We start from the raw sequence: 10000 nt of genomic DNA, 5'->3' as shown, positions 1-10000 counted from the left end.
TCAGTCGGATGGTGAAAAGGTTTGAACTGAGATATCGCCAAGTTTAGTTAGAAGGTCAATTTTTATCATATATGAGTTCTTGTAATAAATGATTAAATAAACCCTTTTTGCACATCTTCGGGTAATATAAAAACTTAATTTCAATATTAAATATTTTTTACTGCAAGTCAAGTTGAAAAAGAATGAAATTTGAGAAAAGTTAGTGGAAACCTTTATCATACATCTGACCATAACTTCATGAAAAATCACCCGATTTACTTCTAATTAAGATTAAAATGCTCTGGGCAGCATATTCTTTCATAAAATTCAAAAGAAATGGAAATCCAAAATTTTCACATTCCGACTGATTATGTCATGCACTGACACATTTAAGAACGAGTTTTCTGGCCAAAATAGTAAATATGACATGTTTTGTTGTATTTCTTGGTACGGCAATATACAAGGCGGCGATCACCAAAAAAAAAAAATGAGGAGTGAGTTGTGTTGAATTGATTAACACATAGGATCATCGACCGTTCCCTCCATTACTATTAATAACAACTAACATTTAACTTTCTTTTGGTGGCATGGCCTTGTACTGTGACATAATGGGATTCAATAGTCTGATGTCACCTCCGCCCAGCAACCAACAGCTTGGTTCTAAACAAAGAAAATCGGTACTTTTTATTCTTCCTACTGGCTAGAACTTTTTTACATGTCATGTGATTAGAATGTATAAAAGTTTTTCTCCTATGGCTACACTTGTTATGCTCGTCGGAGAAGCATTTCATAAGGGCGTCCGCCATTGTTCCGATATTTTAGAACCAGTTACTAAGTTAATATGCATAATTACGAGGGAAGTGACGTCACGACTATTGAAGCCTATTCTTAGAGTTAGCGATGGCTACGGCTCCAGTCGATATCTCGATGAACACACAATAAATTATATTAAACGATGCACATGAAGACTTAGGAAAAGAGGATATCATTTGAGCCCGTGTATTACGTGTACTTTCTGGTTTTGCAAAACATCAAAATGTAATGAATGGATCAAATGAAATTAATTTAAACACTGGATATTTTTAGAAGCGAAAGTAGGAAAATGCGTCGTGGTCGACAGGCAACGGAACGGCTCTTGTGGGATTCCTATACCATCTACCTGCATTTGTATTATAGATATAAGATACTTTTAAAAAATGACTTTGGAATTTTTTAGAAAATATGCTTCATACTTATCTAAAGCAGACTAACTATAAAACGGAGGCATCGTTCTTGAAAGATAATTATAGAGTTTTTATTGTTCTATAGAAGATATACTCGTCTTGTTTTGTTTTGTTTTTAAGGGTTTTACGGCGCTTGCAACACATTAAGGTCATATAAGCGCCAGTAAAAAGGAAGAAAATGGGATAGTAAAAAGTTCTAGAATTACAATTAAAACACCAAAGAAAATGTAAGACAAAGGGGAATTGGTTCAAATAGGGAACAGATGTAGATTCCAAGAGCACACCATCAAAGTACTTAGTTTGAGATCACCTAAAAGTCTCATCCAGACACAAGCACAGGTCCCAACTAAGAGGAACACACTCAAATGTTTATAAATCATATAATATAATATGTAAACTAAACATAATACAATTCATAACAGAGAGATGATTTACAAGGAAAATAATATCATCTCCCAAAACTATAACTATACATTCGACTGTTTCCCTCTCAACCAAGGACTCAAACCAAGGTCAGGACAAAACCAAGCAATCTCATTCCAAGACAAAGACAGAAAGCAATTGGAAAACAGATAAGAGGGGATAGAAGACACAGCAAGTACCTCCCTGCCCGCTATGGGAGGTAGGAACCCCACCCAGAAGATATACTCGTCACTGGGTTTAGTAGATGAGTTGTAGTATTGTTTGTAAGTAGGAAGCTGGCAAATAAGTAATATTTGCATTTCCTAGTTATGTATAAAATTTCTTTAAAATATGAAATTAAATTTAAAATTTATATTGTTTGGTTTGTAGAGAGTTTGAAGATTGCTGTTTGCGTAGCGGACATCACAAATCACTTACGTTTTAAAATTAAAATAATATTTAGAATTGAAGAAAAGTTCGTAAAATAATTATGTATAAAAGTAACAAAACAGAATGAGAAAGAATTAAAACAAATAAAAATAAATAAATTACTTAATCAATTAATTAACAAATAAATAAATAAATAAATAAATAAATAAATAAATAAATTAATTAATTAACTAATTAATTGATTAATTAATTAATTAATTAATTAATTAATTAATTTATTAACATCAAACACAAAACATAACAATAAAAAAAAAGATTAAAGAAAGGAGATATTTGAAGGAAAAAATCGCAAAAAACGGGGGATAAAAAAAAAAAACAATAAAGAAAACGGAGAAAGAAAACCCATTAAAAAAATAAAATAATTGAGTTAATAAATACAAAAAATTGAAATTCAATTGACGAAAATATCCGGCAGAAAAGTCGAATCCAACAAAGTGTGTATTTGTGGCGATCTATACATCGTGCAAAGCCCGTGACAGCGGCGGGTATGAGGAATTTCTCAGGGATATTCCGTGGGTGGCGGTATGTCGATGGCGCATTTTCCCTATTGGTGCTGTGCGTTTTGTGAAACATTATTATTATTATTATTATTATTATTATTATTATTATTATTATTATTATTATTATTATTATTATTATTAATTCTTCTTCTTCTCTCTTCTTCTTCTTCTTCTTCTTCTTCTTCTTCTTCTTCTTCTTATTATTATTATTATTATTATTATTATTATTATTATTATTATTATTATTATTATTATTATTATTATTATTATTATCATTATCATTATCATTATCATTATCATTATCATTATCATTATCATTATCATTATTATTATTATCATCATTATTATTATTGTTAATGTTATTATTATTGTTAATGTTATTATCATTATCTTATTATTATATTATTATTATTATTATTATTATTATTATTATCATTATTATTATTATTATTATTATTATTATTATTATCATTATCATTATTATTATTATTATTATTATTATTATTATTATTATTACTAATACTAATAATAATATTACTATTTAATTTTTCTTTCATTCAACAAGTATTTCTTACATTCTTTCATGAATTTAAACATTTCACAATCTTATTGAATACAATTATGTTACTGTATATATTAAAGACATAAACAAGAAATTTTGGACTTTTTGTTAAATCTCTTGGTACATTTCTTTCTACTTCATATCAACTTATCTACTAAACTTGTGACAATATTATAGCAAAGGCTATACATATTATTATAAATACATACACATCTGATCAAGACATCATCTTATCTATGTGTTATGGGTAATATATGTGTGTATTATATTTATTTGTTCTAAGCCTAATAAGATATTGATGCAACTCACAACACATTTGATTGTGTATGTTGACACTCACATCCATGACAAAAGGCACACATTGAACAGCAAAGAAAACAAACAAATAGTCATTAGAATGAATTGGTTCTAACAATGACGGTATATCATGACTCTTTTAAAGCAAATAATTGAGATTGACATCACTCAGCTCTTTGTTATTATTTTTAGACTGCCTGTTAGTCATTAGTTCTCACTAAACTCTGTCAATCAAACTATAATGTGAATGATTAAGCACAGCTTTGTGTTTTATGTTTGTTTTTTGTTTGTTTTCTTTTGATTTCTGTCATATTTAATCTGGCAAGCGGATGTGGGTGTGTAACCTCAACGCATAGCATCAATAGAAAGAGAAGAAAGAAAAGCTAGAGTTTTCCATAAATATACAAGCAGACCTGCCTTGCACTACGAAAACTTCGTAGAAATACGAATTTTTGGCTCCAGCTACAGAAGTGCATTCTCCTCGTTGACTCAACAAATCGTATTGAAAAGGACAGCTGAGTTCTTCAGAACTTACGATCATTTTTGGATCATGCTGAGAGCAAATCATTTTTTTCTAATGTTATTTAAAGTGGATTTTTCATATTTTCCCTTGGAAACTTCTGATTTTTTAATAAGACCTAGCCTACAGTTTCGAACTGGTGTGGTGTAATTATTCACCTGATGATATAAAGTGAATTTCACGCCTAATATTTTGGAAATTGGAGTTAGAATAATGTATCGTCTTGAATTAGAGGAGTTTTATGAATTAAACTATAGAACAAATTCTCTCCAGCACGGTTTTCTCAAACACGGTTTCCTCGAACACACGGTTTCGCCGAACTTCCTTGAAAACAGTTTCCCCGAACTTTCCCGAACACACGGTTTCCTCGAACTCATTCGAATGTCCCGAATTTTTAAAATTCTTCTTATTATTATTTGTTATCATTCCATTCCTTGTTCGAACTAATTTTTACCTGTGATACGTTTTCCGCGAACTATTAACACTCAGCCATCGTAAAATAAATGAATTGATTAATTTTTTATTTTTTTTTGAATGCGCCAGGTGATTTTGGCCACTGAGGATTAACTGTGACACTGACATTTAATTTTCGTATGAGTTTATCGTAGACAGTATGAGACACGTGCAGACAAACTAAACCAATCACAAATCGCATCGCCGTTTCGCATAACCGACACATGCCTGCTTATTCCTATGTCAATGCAACATGTCAATGTATGACTGCGACAGTAAATGAATGTTGTAACATAGCACACACACACACACACACACACACACACACACACACACAAACACACCAGCAACTGCAATATTTCATGTAAAAATCAAAGATAGAGGGGATGGGGATACATCTCTCAAGCGCATAGTGCCCCAGTTTCGAGCCGACATAAGAAAGAGCCTTGTACGTCGATTCCCTGACTTCGGACAGAGATGCATAATATATATACGAGATGGAAGTCGGTTTGGACGAATTCAATCCCTACAGGGTGCGGGGACATCGATTCCTCGAAACTGGGAGAGAAGTTACTAGGCTTTTCCACAGCAAGAGGAGACATGGGTGGCAGCGAATCGGCTTCAGTCGAGAAGCTGCCTAACGGCAAAATCGCTTCATCAGTGGGGACTTTCCACCTGTCCAATATGTATCCGTTGTGGTAACGAGCCCGAAACCGCAGAGCATCTAGGTGAAAGGTGTGTTGTGACGAAGCTACCGGGTGGGTTTGCGACGGTGCACGAGTGCGGTACGGAATTTGCTGATTGGGTCGATCGTCATAAAATAGTAGTGTGAGCACCATTAGAAGCTACTGTCATGTATAAAGTCATCTCGCTTGATATATCAATAAAATAAATAATGAAGTTTCCTGACATGTGGATTGTTCGAGTTGTGTATGTTGCTCGCAAGGTCAATTCTAAAAAAATATGATTTATTTAATTATTAATTTATAAATCAATCTATTAAACAATTAGATAATCTATTAATTAATTTTATTATTATTATTATTATTATTATTATTATTATTATTATTATTATTATTATTATTATTATTATATTATTATCATTATTATTATTATTAATTATTATTATTATAATTATTATTATTATTATTATTATTATTATTATTATTATTATATTATTATTATTATTATTATTATATTATTATTATATTATTATATTATTATCAATTATTATCATATTATTATCATCATCATCATCATCATCATCATCATCATCATCATCATCATCATCATCATATCATTATATTATTATTATTATTATTATTATTATTATTATTATTAGCATTATATATTATTATTATTATTATTATTATTATTATTATTATTATTATTATCATTATTATCATTATTATCATCATCATTATCATCATTAATAGTAGTAGTAGTAATAATAATAATAATAAAAGTAATAATAATAATAACAACAATAATAATAATAATAATAATAATAATAATAATATAATAATAATATAATAATAATAATAATAATAAATAATAATAAATAATAATAATAATAATAATAATAATAATAATAAATAATAATAATAATAATAATAATAATAATAATAATAATAATAATAATAATAATATAATAATAATAATAAAATAATAATAATAATAATAATAATAATAATAATAATATATTATTATTATTATTATTATTATTATTATTATTATTATTATTATTATTATTGTTTATTATTATTATTATTATTATTGTTTGCTTTACTTTAATATTGATTTTATTTACTTTGATTTGTTGATTCTACATATTATATTACTAAAAACCTTTTAATTGAATACAGTGTTCATTCTCAGGTTGAATTCTGTCTTAGGGTCTTTTTAAGGGAAGATTTGAATAACCCAGGTGTCAGCCGCAGCGCAGCGCCGGAAATTTAGCTAGAGGGAGGTGGCTTGCTGCAGATCATGTAAGGCGATAGTAAATTATGTGTAGTATGGTCAACGCTGGAAAGCAGCTATTCAAAAAGATGTCAAAATTATTGTATTCTTCGACTTTTTTTAGTTATTTCTATATAGGACCAATCTTTGTTTCATATTCAGAGGATTCCTTTTGACGTTGTGCTGCTTTTGACGATATTTCGTGGATTTTAAAGATTTAATTTAGCGAGATTTCAAAGTTTTGTAAATTTTTGCAAAGATTTTATCAACTCTAAAGGCCATGTTTGTTTAACGTTTGTTTTTTTGTTTTTTTTTTTGGTTTGTTTTGAAGACAAACACAGTGAGTTATTTTAATCTAATTACCACAGTCGACCATGAATCTAAGACAGAGTAGGGGGCAGCGTGGCTCAGCAGCTTACGGCACTGCACTGCGGCTAACACCTGGTTTATTCCAGTCATTCCCTTAAAATAGACCCTAAAGACAAATCTCCCCAATGGGATGAATAAAGGGAATTTTTTTTAAAAAGGGGAGAATTCATAAAGCATTTTGAAGCGCCTTGTAGATGGCGGAACTACGTAATATATGTTGATAAACACATAGAATTGTCTAATTTTTCATATATAATTTCAATCTACACACAAAGAAAACTAGATATAATATTTTAGATTACTGATTATTTCAAAATTGGTAAAACCAAAGCATTATATATATATATATATATATATATATATATATATATATATATATATATATATATATATATATATATAAATATATAGTCATTTTAATATTATGCCTAAGACTATCTTCCGTAGTTCATAATACTTCAATATTATCTTTCAACTTACTCTGTATATCACCGTTTTACTCCCACGGACACTAAATTAACGATCCTGGGTCATTTATCATTTTCAAAATTAGTTGGTTCTCCATCGAGATTCAAACCCGCGACCCCTTAAAACAAAGGCGAGTACTTATCTTAACAACGCTTAAAACTATAGCGCACATATTACACACACTCACACACAGAGAGAGACACACACACATATACACACACACAATACATACTAAGTCGCATAAGTAACGAAATAAAAATAAAACGTCAAACAACAATAAATTAAATTATGTAGGTAGAGCTATTCTTGAGGGTCGGCAATATTAGGTTAAGTTATCAACACACTACACACTAATTCCTACAATCCATTAAGACAGAATGTTGTGTAATTAACACATCCTAGGATTAAGTCAATATCAATACAGTTTTAAGTAATAAAGAATAATAAAACTATATCTCGGCACATCTATCACATTATTTCCATCCTCAGTTTGTCGAATTACAATCAAAAAGTTATCGTTCAACTTTTATTTTTAGATTTTAACCTACAATAACAAATATCACAGCAATGACTTATTTTTTGTTACTTATTAAGTTTACGCAATTTTCTTTTTCACTTTTTTCCTCTCTTTTATCCTAGCCTAGTTTGCAAAATTCAGATCTGAGAAGAGGTGAGAGACATGAGAGAGAGAGAGAGAGAAAGAAAGAGAGAAAGAGACTTTATTGCACACATCGACACAAATGTCGCGGATACAAAAATAACAAACCGTCGAAACTAACTTGCAAAACACGCACACCAATGGAGGGAGGCAGCACAACATGCATTCGGTTGCATTCGGTTGCACGCCGACATGCACAACACTGAATACAACGTGCGGGATAGGGTGATACTTTTTTTTTTTTTTTTTTTTACGCTATGCTTTTTAAGCCCTCGCATCCCAGCTCGGCGCCTAAACATAATACAACTGCATTTTTTCAGGTGATTTTCTCTCTCTCCCACCCACCCCTCTCCTCTCTCTCTCTCTCTCTCTCTCTCTCTCTCTCTCTCTCTCTCTCTCTCTCTCTCTCTCTCGCAATCAATCCTCTTCACTACACCTCGGCCTCCAGGTTGCTCTCTTTCTCTCTATTTCTTTCTTTCTCTCTCTAACACCTTATCTCAATATCTCTCTCGTGTTCCCTAAATATCTAAGAGGGTTTTATCTATCTTTCTATCTCTCTTCCTCTCTCTCTCTCTCTCTCTCTCTCTCTCTCTCTCTCCTCTCTCTCTCTCTCTCTTGTTGTCTTTCTTTCTTCTGTGTGTGTGTGTGTATATATATATATATATATATATATATATATATATATATATATATTACTATTATATATTATACTATTTACATTTATTCCAGTTTCAAACTCCATTCACCACCTAAAATTATTTCTTCTTTTCCCATTAAAATAAATCTCCCTGTCTTTGTTTTTTACGCCCGGCACAGCCCCCCCCCCCCCCCCCCTCTATCTTTTACTTCATCTATCCACCCATCTATCTATCTACTTATTTATCTATCCATCGATCTTTCTGTTTATATATCTATTTATCTATATTGACTCTCTCTCTCTCTCTCTCTCTCTCTCTCTCGCTCTCTTTGTATCCCTCTACTATCTCTTTTTACCTTCCATATTACGCAACGGTTATTTATCATTCTTTCTCTCTCTGTCTGTGTGTTTGTGTATCTTTCTCCAATTTCTTTCGATCTCTCATCCTCTGAAAAATTGGAAATTTCAAAATCACCATACCCCCCCCCCCAACCCTCCCACCTTTTTTTTTTATAGCTAACCTCTACTATTTCCACTCTATCACTATCACCATCATCATCATCCACACCACCACCGGCGTCCTCGGTCGACATTTGCCTTGCAATGACCTTTGAGGTCTTGAAGCAGCATGACCCGAAATGACCTCGTCTCTTCGATTGGACGAACAGACGACGACGGCTTGGTCCACTGCCTCAGTAACCGATTGACGACAAGTATGGCCTCAGTGTCACCTCGCCTCCCTCTCACTTCCAACTAGGCCTACTTCCAACCGTAGCAGCAGCTCTCCTCGCACGCCAGCTATTTTACCGTCTACCTTTCCACGGTATGTTAAACTTAAACTGTGACATTTTAAATCGTTAATCAAAGCAGTGATTACCATCTTATGAATCGGATACATTTATACCTAAATATTGAGTCATATTATTTACTGTTTCTGTATCATTTAATTTTGTTACTCTGATATAGATTTGTTTTAGTCACTCTGTGACCAGACAGTATTCACCGATAGATATGCTGCACACCCCTGTTTTCATCATGGAATGGTTCCGCCCAGACCGCCATTGTAAAGTCTATTGACCCGCCGACGCGACTGCTTCGTTCGACTCAGAACATAGTGCTTGCTTGGTCGGGGGAATGAGGAGAAAAGAGGGGTGGAGGGATGAGATGGGGAGAGGGAATTAGAACAAGGGTTTTGGAAGGGGGAGAGAGAGAGGATGACGAGGGAGAGAGGGAGAGGCAGCGCTAGACGACGGACGATGCACGGCAAAACATAACATAGAGAGTTATTATGGCATAGGAGGGGGGCAGAGTGATTGGCAGACGGAGAAGGAAGCGAAGAGTGGATTGGGAGAGGGAAGGGGAGTAGGGTGGTGGTGCGGCGGGTTACGTTAGGCACAAGGTCATGCTGTCTGTCTGATTGAAAAAAAATGTTAAAAAAATAAACATAGTTCAGTCTGGGGTACTGTCAAGGGTAGACAAAATATGATGGTGTAAATAATAAATGTAAAGTTGGGGTGACACGA

General features: G+C 32.2%; 1 protein-coding gene across 50 annotated transcripts in view; it reads right to left on the bottom strand.

Annotated features, from left to right (window-relative positions):
- LOC144971354 (uncharacterized) overlaps window positions 1–8050 on the bottom strand; it is a 187357-nt gene extending 179307 nt beyond the window's left edge. For 13 of the 50 annotated variants that reach the window (XM_078912090.1, XM_078912096.1, XM_078912104.1 and 10 more), the window contains exon 1: window positions 7949–8050. The gene's annotated coding sequence lies outside the window, so the exon portion shown is untranslated. Of the gene's footprint in view, window positions 1–7194; window positions 7746–7768 lie in introns of those variants that run through there. The other 37 variants (XM_078912088.1, XM_078912097.1, XM_078912111.1 and 34 more) reach the window with 14 other exon arrangements.
- Between the last annotated feature and the right edge of the window lie 1950 nt (window positions 8051–10000).

Source organism: Berghia stephanieae, chromosome 4 (genome assembly GCF_034508935.2).
Source record: "Berghia stephanieae isolate SIO BIC M18660-M18661 chromosome 4, UCSD_Bste_1.3, whole genome shotgun sequence".
NCBI classification, from domain to species: domain Eukaryota; kingdom Metazoa; phylum Mollusca; class Gastropoda; order Nudibranchia; family Aeolidiidae; genus Berghia; species Berghia stephanieae.
The sequence above is the reverse complement of the archived record's forward strand: the minus strand, read 5'-3'. Positions and strand labels throughout refer to the sequence as shown.